Source organism: Sorex fumeus, unplaced genomic scaffold (assembly GCF_029834395.1).
Source record: "Sorex fumeus unplaced genomic scaffold, SorFum_2.1 ptg000008l, whole genome shotgun sequence".
Taxonomy (NCBI): domain Eukaryota; kingdom Metazoa; phylum Chordata; class Mammalia; order Eulipotyphla; family Soricidae; genus Sorex; species Sorex fumeus.
This window is the reverse complement of record NW_026606065.1, coordinates 59859456-59870079: the sequence shown is the minus strand read 5'-3', so window position 1 is coordinate 59870079 and position 10624 is coordinate 59859456. Positions and strand designations below refer to the sequence as shown.

Below are 10624 nucleotides of genomic sequence, written 5' to 3'. Positions count from 1 at the left end.
TCCAATAAATCATCGCCTTGTCCCCATTAATCCTAAACCTTAGATTTCACATCTTTTGAAATGGTCTGAGAGACCTTTCGTCAGCAAGAAGTTACTGAACTATGACCTTCAATGTGCTTTCAGGTAAAAGAAAAAAAAAAGAAGAAGCTGACAAACCTTAAAGAAGCCCAAAGGCATAAAGAATACTTTCTTTTGAGATGCAAATCCTGAGAATTTGAGGCAGCCCCCAGATGCCAAAGCCAAGGTTCCACTCAGATTTCCTCTGGAAAGGGTACTCTTACTTAGAAGCTTTGCTCACGCTATTCAGTTTAAATGCTCAACTTTTTAACATCTTTTAAATTCGATTTTTTGCTGAAATCCAAACTATTCGAAGTTTAATTTAGAAGTATATCATAGCCATTTATTTTGCTTTTTGATATCCTTACAGGATACTCTGAATATTATGGTACGACTACGAAAAGAACATTGACATTTAAGACTTTCTCAGTGACAGAGCCCAAATTAAGTTTCAAGTATGCAGAAAATTCCAGACTATATGGTCACGGTCCTCCCATTATTCATCGATTTGCTAGAGCGGGCCCAGTAATGTCTCCATCGTGAGACTTGTTGTTACTGTGTTTGGCATATTGAATATGTCTCGGGTAGCTTGCCAGGCTCTGCCGTGTGGGCAAGATACTCTCAGTAGCTTGCCGGGCTCTCCGAGAGGGGTGGAGGAATCGAACTCTGGTCGACCATGTTGGCTGCGTGCACGGCAAACGCCCTACCGCTGTGCTATTGCTCCAGCCCAAATCATGTCCAATGAATTTGTTGTTGAGTCAACAAATGCAAGTTCAAACCACCACAGTTCTGAGGAAATAAACTAATGTTGTCTTTTATTTACAAAAATAACTGACAAAGATGGGAACCTACTTATTTTGTGATTTTCCAGAATGAAATAAGAGAACATTTATATTTAACCATTTTTAGCCATTACATTTCTTACTGCTTAATGACTGAATAATATATAAATTCATGAATTATAGATTGTGGGTTTTATTCTCTGGAAAAACCTTGTCGCTATGGAGTATATGAGCATTCTAAACTGAAGACTTTGTCTTCACTGCTTTTCTTGTCCTATATTATTTGTTAGTCCTGAGACCTGTGTTAAAAACACAGATATTGATTGAGTTATCTATAGAGTAATCACATATTCCTCCATATTTATTGACTTTGGGGAAATGGCTTTTTATATTTCATAGAAGAAATATATTTTATCAAGACTTATTTTAAGAAAGGAGACTCACTTGTTTACTGAATCAAAATTAGTCTCGGTGGGTGTTGAATTGAAATCAAATTTCTGTTAAATAGGGCCTCAAGAAATCAATTGTAACCAGCAGTTAATGACCAGTTTGCTAACAGCTTGAGGCAAAGCCAAGGGCAGTTAACACTCCAACAAATTAGTTGTTAACTGTGCTAATGACCGATTTTGCAGAGATTATTGCTATTATAAACAGTCATCAATCCTGCTTTACCACTGAGTCTAGAAAAGTTTGCAGCCAAAATGAAAGACTTTCCCCCCCTCAGTTTGATACTCTGAATTCTAGTTAACATGATAATCCAAAATTAAATAACGCGAGGTTGACTGCTTTGACAGGAGTAAAAGTAATAATAGCGTCTTTTATGTTTTCTTATCTGTAGCATTGTTACAAGAATATAAATATTTCTGGCAATTTTTTTATGAGAACCAGCAGAAAAATATGATAACAGATATGAAGCTTGTAAATGTTTTCTCATTTTGAGTGTGCAGCCATCATCAATTATGCATTTAGAAATGCATTTAGAAATCACCAGCAGAGCACATTCTCTGCTGCCCTATCACAAACTGTGATGTGTACTTTTTTCTAACTCTATATTTTTCTAAATAAAACTAATTTACTTAAAAAACAAAAAAAGAGGACAATGGTGAAAATGCTCCTAGGCACTTTACAGTGGTAATGTGGAAGGCACAGTAAATTTATACCACAAAGTTGTAAATGTTAACACGATTGTATTTGTATTACATAGAAAATAATATTTTTTAATTAAATAAGGTCATCAACTGTCATAAAAAGAAAAGTTATCAATGCTGACTTTTTATATTTACCAAGATTTCTAAAAATTAGGAATTGAATAAATTAAGTTTCTGTATGATCAAAATAAGTTTTGGAGAACTTAAGTCTTAAACGATTTTAAAAGCAAAATATATAGACTTGCATATTATTTTAAAATTAATTCCCAATTTACTTGCTGATGAAAATAAATATGATTATTCTTATATCTTGAATTTGTAGTCAAAAGTGTCTTGACTACATAAGTACTAATCATGTTTTTGCAATATTTTAAAATGATTTGCTGTTGATTAATTTTTAATTCCATTTGATTACCTACCACACTTTTATCAAGTATAATTTACTCAGGTTTAGAAGACCATAATCATAGTGATAAAACATTGCTAGATTTTTTATAGTCTCCTTTGCCAGATCTCTAAATTTGTATTTCATATGAAATAATTATTTTATTAATTAAATAATTATATTAAAGTAAAACATCATTCCTTTTGAAAACTATATTGAATAAAAAGTATATTTATTATTTCACATATATTCGTCATTTCAAAACATTTTTTATTTGACAAGAATATATGGTCTTGATCAATAAAGAGAATGCCTAAATGGAAAATGTTTATTAATAGAATAGAAATTAAAATGATACTAAGTCCCCACACAAATAAGATAATTCCAGGGTTTATTAGAGCACTCGTCTTACAGTTTTGATGAGGAATAAGGAAATAAATAAGGAAAACATTTGTCTCAAATAAATCTGACTTGGCTCATTACTGTTTAATCTGCTCCACTTTTTTCTGTGATAATTTTTTTAAATGTTAAATGTCATTTGAATGTTTTATTCTAAATATCCTTTATCTGAACATTGTCTAATGGATTAGAGATACTAAAACTATTTTAAAGGGCCAGAGAAATAATTCATTGGTTGGGGTGCTTGCCTCGCATGACCCCAACCCCAGGTTTAATTCCCAACATCACTAGTTTTTAATATGTGTGCATTTTCTGATAAAACTTTAAATCCACTAATTTAACTGATTTATTTTCTGTACAAATAGATTCTCATTAATATTCTTAATCAATTATCTTATTCTAATGAGATTTGTTGTACTTTGTCTTTTGTACCTGTATCTTACAGAACTATTTTGTCTTTGGGACACTTATTTAAAGTGCATTTACCATCTTTTTCAAAATTTTTTATTTATTTATTTATTTTTTATTTTTTAACATTTATTTATTATTATTTATTTTATTTATTATTTATATATAATTTTATTTATATATAAATAATATAAAATTATTATTTATTATTATTATTTATTATCCTCGCCAGGGCCCAACAGCTGAAGACCTCCAGGCCCCAACCAAGGCCTTACTGGGGCCACTCTCCACACACTTGGATAAGCCTCAGACATAACAGAACTGGCAGAGGAACCCAGGTGTGTGGGACCCGGGACTGAGATCTCCAAGCCTGCACGGTTTGGGACTGGACCTGTCAGTAGCTAGACAGTTACACCCTCCAACTACCGTGTAACGCCAACAATGGCCAGGATCCAGAGATTATCACAACAAACTCCTAGGAGCGCGTGGCCGCATTCGCGGCTGCGCGACTATTTATTTACTTTTCTCTAAATTTTCAGGGTACCTTAAATATCCAACCCGCACAGCAGAGCCTGGCAAGCTATCCATGGTTTATGCCAAATAGACCAAATTGATATGCCAAATCCAGTAATAAATGGATCTCATTTCCCTAACCCTGAATATGCAGAGTCGAGAAGGATATGGAAGGAGAGGCTGATAAAACACCAAGGCAGACATAGGCTGCCAAAACGCAGAAAAACAAAAATGATTGTCTGTACTTTTAATGATCGTACGCTGGCATCTGCTGCATCCATTGAAGACCTTATGGTACAAGCGCGAAAGATCAAGTACGACATCATTGGTCTGACCGAAACGAGAAGACATCAATCCCATCATGCTGTTTTCGACACTGGAGAAGAACTGTTCCTTGGAACATGTGAAAAGAGGCGTCGGTGGTGTCGGTATCCTTGTGAACACAAACTTAGTCACGAGCATTGATTCATTCGAATGCCTAACAACCCGAATCGGACGATTACACTTGAATAAATGTGGCTCACTACCGGCAGTTTCTATCTTTGTTGTCTATGCACCAACATCCAGTTATGGTGAAAGAGAAACTGAGAAATTCTACATGGAGCTGAAGAAGTTCTATAAAGAAGATCACACCTTCTACGAGATCATTGTTGGTGATTTTAATGCCAAGATAGGACCAAAAAGATCAGTCGATGAACTCCACAGTGGAACCCATGGCCTGGAATGGAACGAACAGGGTGACAGACTGTGTGAGTTCATCATGTCAACTAAAACCTTCCATGGTAACTCACAATTCCAAAAGGCTGAATCTAAACGTTGGACATGGTAGTCTCCCGATGGACGGTTCCACAATGAAATAGACCACATCATATTCAATCGGCGGTTTTGCCTAACCGATGTTGCTGTTGTCCCAAAATTCCAAATGGGATCAGACCACCGTCTTCTTCGTGCAAAATTCTACCTCACAGAACGAGGAGAAAAGAATGCAAGGTTTAAGAAGAGGACTCCCAGAACAACCACCAACTGGGAGCTCGTTGGCTCTATTGCGGCAACATGGAAAGATGCCGTCATTGACAACATTGATGAGGAATATGATCGAATGATTCAGCACCTCCATGATTGTGCAAGGAATGCCAAGAGAGAGAGATAACCACAAAAAACCGTCTTTCTTCGAACACTCTTGAACTTATTCGCCAACGTGGCTTGACACATGCCTCAGGCAACCACAAGCAAACGTCCAAACTGGCAAAACAGTGCAGAGAAGCCATCAAGGATGACCTCAAAAACAGGAGAGCAGCAGTACTGGTAGATGCAGCAGAAGCTGGGAAAAACATTCGTAATGCCCGCCTGTCCTTCACCAACTACAAAACCAAGATGACTCCCCTCCAACATCATGATGGATCTATCACATCTTCCAGAAGGGCAATGGAGAAGATTATTCATGACTTCTACTCAGATCTCTTTAATAGCCACATCCACTTGCCCACATACCACATACCACATGATGGATATGTCGTTCCCAATGTTCTCCCTTCCGAAATCCAACATGCCATCTCGTCTGTAAAGAAACAAAGAGCACCTGGACCAGACAAGATCAGACCTGAACACCTGAAGAACTTACCATCAGTACTCATCAATACATTGGCTCGACTCTTCACACGCTACCTGTCTGAATGCAAGGTTCCATCCCAATGGAAAACCAGCAGGACTGTACTACTATACAAGAAAGGAGACATCCACGACATTGGCAACTATCACCCAATCTGCCTATTGTCTGTCATCTACAAACTATTCACTCGAGTCATCCTGAATAGGATTAGCAGAACACTAGATGAAGGACAACCATGTGAACAAGCTGGAATCCGAAAAGGATTCAGTACCATCGACCATATCCACACAATAACCAAGCTCATTGAGGTATCTCGGGAGTTCAAGATGCCACTCTGTCTAATGTTCATAGATTTAAAGAAGGCCTTTGATTCTGTTGAGACCGAAGCGGTCATGGAAGCCCTAGCCAATCAGGGTGTACAAACTCAATACATCAGGATCCTTCGTGAGCTCTATTGCGGATTCACTACCAAGATCTCACCATTATACAAAGAAATAATCATCCATATCAAGAGAGGGGTTCGGCAGGGTGATACCATTTCACCAAAACTCTTCAGTGCCACCCTCGAGAACATCATGCGACGACTGCAATGGGAAAACATGGGAGTGAAGATAGATGGTCGGCAACTACACCACCTCTGCTTTGCTGATGACATCGTTCTAATAACACCAAACATCAGCCAAGCAGCACAAATGCTGAACGACTTTGACCGTGAATGTGGAAAGGTCAGACTACAGCTGAATCTTATGAAGACAATGTTTATGAGAAACAGCCTTGTTCCTGACTCTCCATTCGGTCTCAACGGAACCACCATCTCCGAATGCAACAGTTATATATACCTAGGTCGAGAAATCAACATTATGAATGACCTGGCACCTGAGTTGCGCAGGAGGAAGAGAGCGGCTTGGAATGCCTTCAAGAGCATTGAAGAAATAACTAAAAGGACAAAGAACCTCCAGCTATGAGCACATCTCTTTGATTCCACTATTCTTCCTGCATTAACATATGCCTCAGAGACCTGGACCCTATGAAAACAGGATGAGAACGCTATTCGGGTCTCTCAAAGAGGAATCGAAAGAACTATGCTTGGAATATCACGATTCACTCAAATGAGAGATAGAATCCGGAGTTCTGATCTTCGTCAACGCTCAAGAATCAGGGACGCTGTCTCATTTGCCAAGACATCAAAAATCAGATGGGCTGGACACGTAATGAGGTTTACAGACAACCGCTGGACTAGAGCCATTACTGATTGGATTCCACGGGACATCAAAAGATCACGTGGACGCCCACCTATAAGATGGTCAGACTTCTTCGTCAAGACCCTAAATGATCGGTTTGAGGCTCTGCATGTTCCTAGAACGAACAGATACCATTGGGCTACGCTAGCACGCAACCGGGATGAATGGAGACGTTACTGGCACCCGCTCGAATAAATCGATGAATAACTGGGATTAAGTGATTAAGTGAAGTGATTTATTTATTTATTAAATCACTGTGGGAAAAGTTACAAAGCTTTCAGGTTTAAGTTTCGGTAATGCAATTATCAAAAACATTTCCCTTCACCAATACTTATTTTTCACCACCAAGAACCCCAATAAACCTCCCCTCCAACCCTTCCAATGCCTGTGAGGCAAATGAATTTTAGTTAACACTCTACTTTGATTAGATTCATCGTTTCGACAAAAGGTGCACCATTATTATTTAGAGTTGTCACCCCCAAATCGGACATGCTGAAAAGGCATTGTGAAATAATTTGTTTTCTACAACTGGTTACAAGAATTAAATGATGTCACGCGGCCGCATTCATGGCCACGATTTTGGATTTCTAGTATTTTACTTATTAAGGCTGGAATTATTTCTGCTGAGAGTCAGATAATTATGAGATTGGTTTCTGTGCTCTGGAGCCATGGCTGTGCCGGAGAGCCGCTCATGGGGGGCAACTGGTGACCTTGGTAAGGCGTGAAGGATGAGCCAGGTACGCCCCCTTCCCATGAAGTTTTAGTCACCCCATCACGACTGGCTTATACCTGGCTTTCCATAAAGCTCTGAAGAGGCTGCCATCTTTCTTTCCAGAGGGAAAAAGGCAGAAGGAAGCAACACCCTTTCCCCTCCGGGCAGGCATGGGGCGTGGATTAACGCACAGTCCATTCACTTTTCTGCTGCAAACTGCCGGGCTCTGCGTTAAGTCCTTATGCTTCTGGAGCCATGGCCATGTAAGAGAGTCACTCGTGGGGGGGGGGGGGGGGGCAACACACGACCTCGGTAGGGTGTGAAGGGCGTGTATTTACGATCTTAATATGGTTCATGATATTTATGTCACTGCTTCAATAACAACTCACATGTTATGCAAATAACATATACATAATAAATAAATGAAAAGCTCAGAGGCATATACAGTGTACATTCAAATACACCTGTTTCTTTCTGACTCAGAGACATTTCAGGTTCAAATTTTATCTTCCCTCATTTTTAGGAGCTTAAAGTAACTCAGTCCTAAGTAAACTTATTTTAATTCTTATAGGATTGATTTGTTCCCCAGACTTTATTACTGCCCAATGTTATTTATTAATATTTCTTGTATACTTTGCTAATTTTATTAGTTTGTTTATTTATTTATTTATTAGCAGGATGCTTTGAAAATGAATTAATCACAATCAGAAATTAAGGAAGAATGCACAATCACCTGGGAATTTGACAAATCCTATCAAATGAAAAAGATTTCCAGGAAAACAAGCAAACAAACGTTCTGTTATACTAATAAACAAAAAGTAGAAATCACCATAGCAAGGCAGCAACAAATAGCCAAAGACGACAAAATCAGGGTGTTGATCTACAGAACTGAGTTTCCTTGGACAGGGAAAGAGGATGGAAAGGAGGGTTTCTTACAACATCGATGGAGGGAAGTTGGCATCTGGTGGATATGGTGTTGGGAGAATGTAGAAATGAAAATGTCATTAACAGCATTGTAAATCATAGCACTGCTATAAAAATGTATTTCCTTATATTTCATACCTTGATCTTGAATATCTTATTCAGTAGACATTTTAAATACATGTAGTATCATATATAGTTATTAAAACAAAATTCTTACATTTTATATTTGTAAAATTAAATACAAGTTAGACATTATAAACTTGAAATTTTAGAGATCCCTGAGTACTCTTTACCTTAAAATTAGAATATAGAACTGTAGCATTGTTCTCCCATTGTTCATTGATTTGCTCGAGCAGGCACCAGTAATGTCTTTATTGTGAGACTTGTTACTGCTTTTGACATATTGAATATGCCACGGTAGCTTTCCAGGTTCTGCCGTGCAGGCGTGATACTCTCTGTAGCTTGCTGGGCTCTCCGAGAGGGATGGAGAAATAGAAACTAGGTGGGCCTCGTGTAAGGCAAACGCCCTACCTGCTGTGCTATAGAATCACTGTCACTGTCACTGTCCTCCTGTTGTTCATCTATTTGCTCGAGCGGGCCCAGTATCATCTCCATTTTGAAACTTGTTGTTACTGTGTTTGGCATATCGAATACATGAAGGGGAGCTCGCCAGGCTTTGCCATGAGGGCGAGATACTCTCAGTAGCTTGCTGGGCTCTCCAAGAGCGGCGGAGTCTCCAAGAGCAGCAGAGGAATTGAACCCCTGTCTGTCCGGTCGGCTGCGGGCAAGGCAAATACCCTACCGCTGTGCTATTACTTCATAGAATAGACTAGATAAATAACAGACTGACACATTTTATCAAACTATGAAGTAATGGAGTAATCCTGAGTGTTCAGCCTGAACATTGCCAGGGTGTTACGCTTAAAGCCAAAATCAAGCAAGCAAACAAACAAACAAAAACAGCTAGATAATATAGTTAAAATAAAAAAGAGATTGCAGAGCTGAATAAAAACAAAACAAAACAAAACAAAAAAAGAGCAGCTAAAAGTATGAATGTACCCCATGCAAGAAAATCAGTTGCTTCTCAGTAGAAAAATGAGGACAAGAAGACAATAGAATGCCTTTGTATTTCTGCAAATAAGAAAACATTTCTGGAATATAAAAATATAGAATTTTTATTGTGTAGAAATTTTCTTCTATAACAAAAAACAAATCATATTCATCTGGACAAAAACTGAATCAATATACCGAATACTTCTACTAAAATAAATGCTGAGAAAAAAAAAAGAAAACCAGCTTGATGGGTCAGAGAAATATAGCACTGTAGGTAAAGTCTTACGCATTGCTGACCTGGTTTTATCCCCTTGCCCCCTTACCCCATGTGATCCCCTGATCAGCACCAGCAGTGATTTCTAAGCAGGAAGCCAAGTATAAGTCCTGTGTGGATCAAAACCAAAAATAATAAAGCAACAAACAAAAGTGAAAACTGCAATTGAAGCTTGAATTAGAATAAGAAAATCAAGTTTTTATAAAATGGAATGAAAAGTACTTAGTTAACTATTAACTATATATAAGGTGACTATATTGTATATAAACTTGTTTGTACGTTGTATGGATATTTTAAGTAGATGAGTTTATAAGAATCTGTTCCTGGTCTTTCCATTATTCTCTTTAAGACACAAAGATTGGAATAAGGCATTATAATGTTGAGGTACCAAACACTCTTTTTAACCTATGCCGATGGTATTCTGTTTGTTATATTCATTTACTTAAATCTTCTTAGATTAGCTATTGTTACTGTGGTACTATATAGCAAGATGGAACCCCTTAGTTATTGTGGATATAATGTTAGATATTCATTTTCAAGTAATTCCCTAAGTACATAACTCATTTGGAATATAAAATAAAAATGAAATTTCGATGTCTCCTCCTTGTGGTTAAGGGGAAGCAGAGGACAAAAAGAATTAGCTTATTTGTAATAAATACATATTAGCATACATATTTTCTTTTATTGTTATATAATTTAATTATACCAAAATAACTACCTTTTGCTTGTTATATATGTTATGTCGCTAAATGTGTGTTAGTGTTCCGTTTCTTTTCCAGCCACTTCAGGGACTGAAACATAGAGATGACATCTAACATTGCATCTTGAAAGGAGCACTACTGAAATATTAGGGCAGATTGTCACTACAGAAAAATGGATTATCCATCTAGGAAATAGTGTCATTCATCTAGATTTGAAGTCTGCTCAGGTGTTCATAATATAAGAACTAATTTTTTCTCCCTGAGACACCAAACATCTAGATTAAAATGAGGTAAAAAATGGCTACTGACTAAGATGTATTTATAGGTAGAATGTTCTATAAAATGCACACTTCCTTCTTTGATCTACAGTTTTTTTGATTTTAGAAATAATTTTATGGTTAGAATAATTGGAAATTTA

The 10624-nt window shown here is 37.4% G+C and overlaps 1 pseudogene; it reads left to right on the top strand.

The window, feature by feature from the left end:
• Positions 1-3923: 3923 nt before the first annotated feature.
• Positions 3924-10320, top strand: LOC130019366 (uncharacterized; annotated as a pseudogene).
• The last annotated feature ends 304 nt before the right edge of the window (positions 10321-10624 follow it).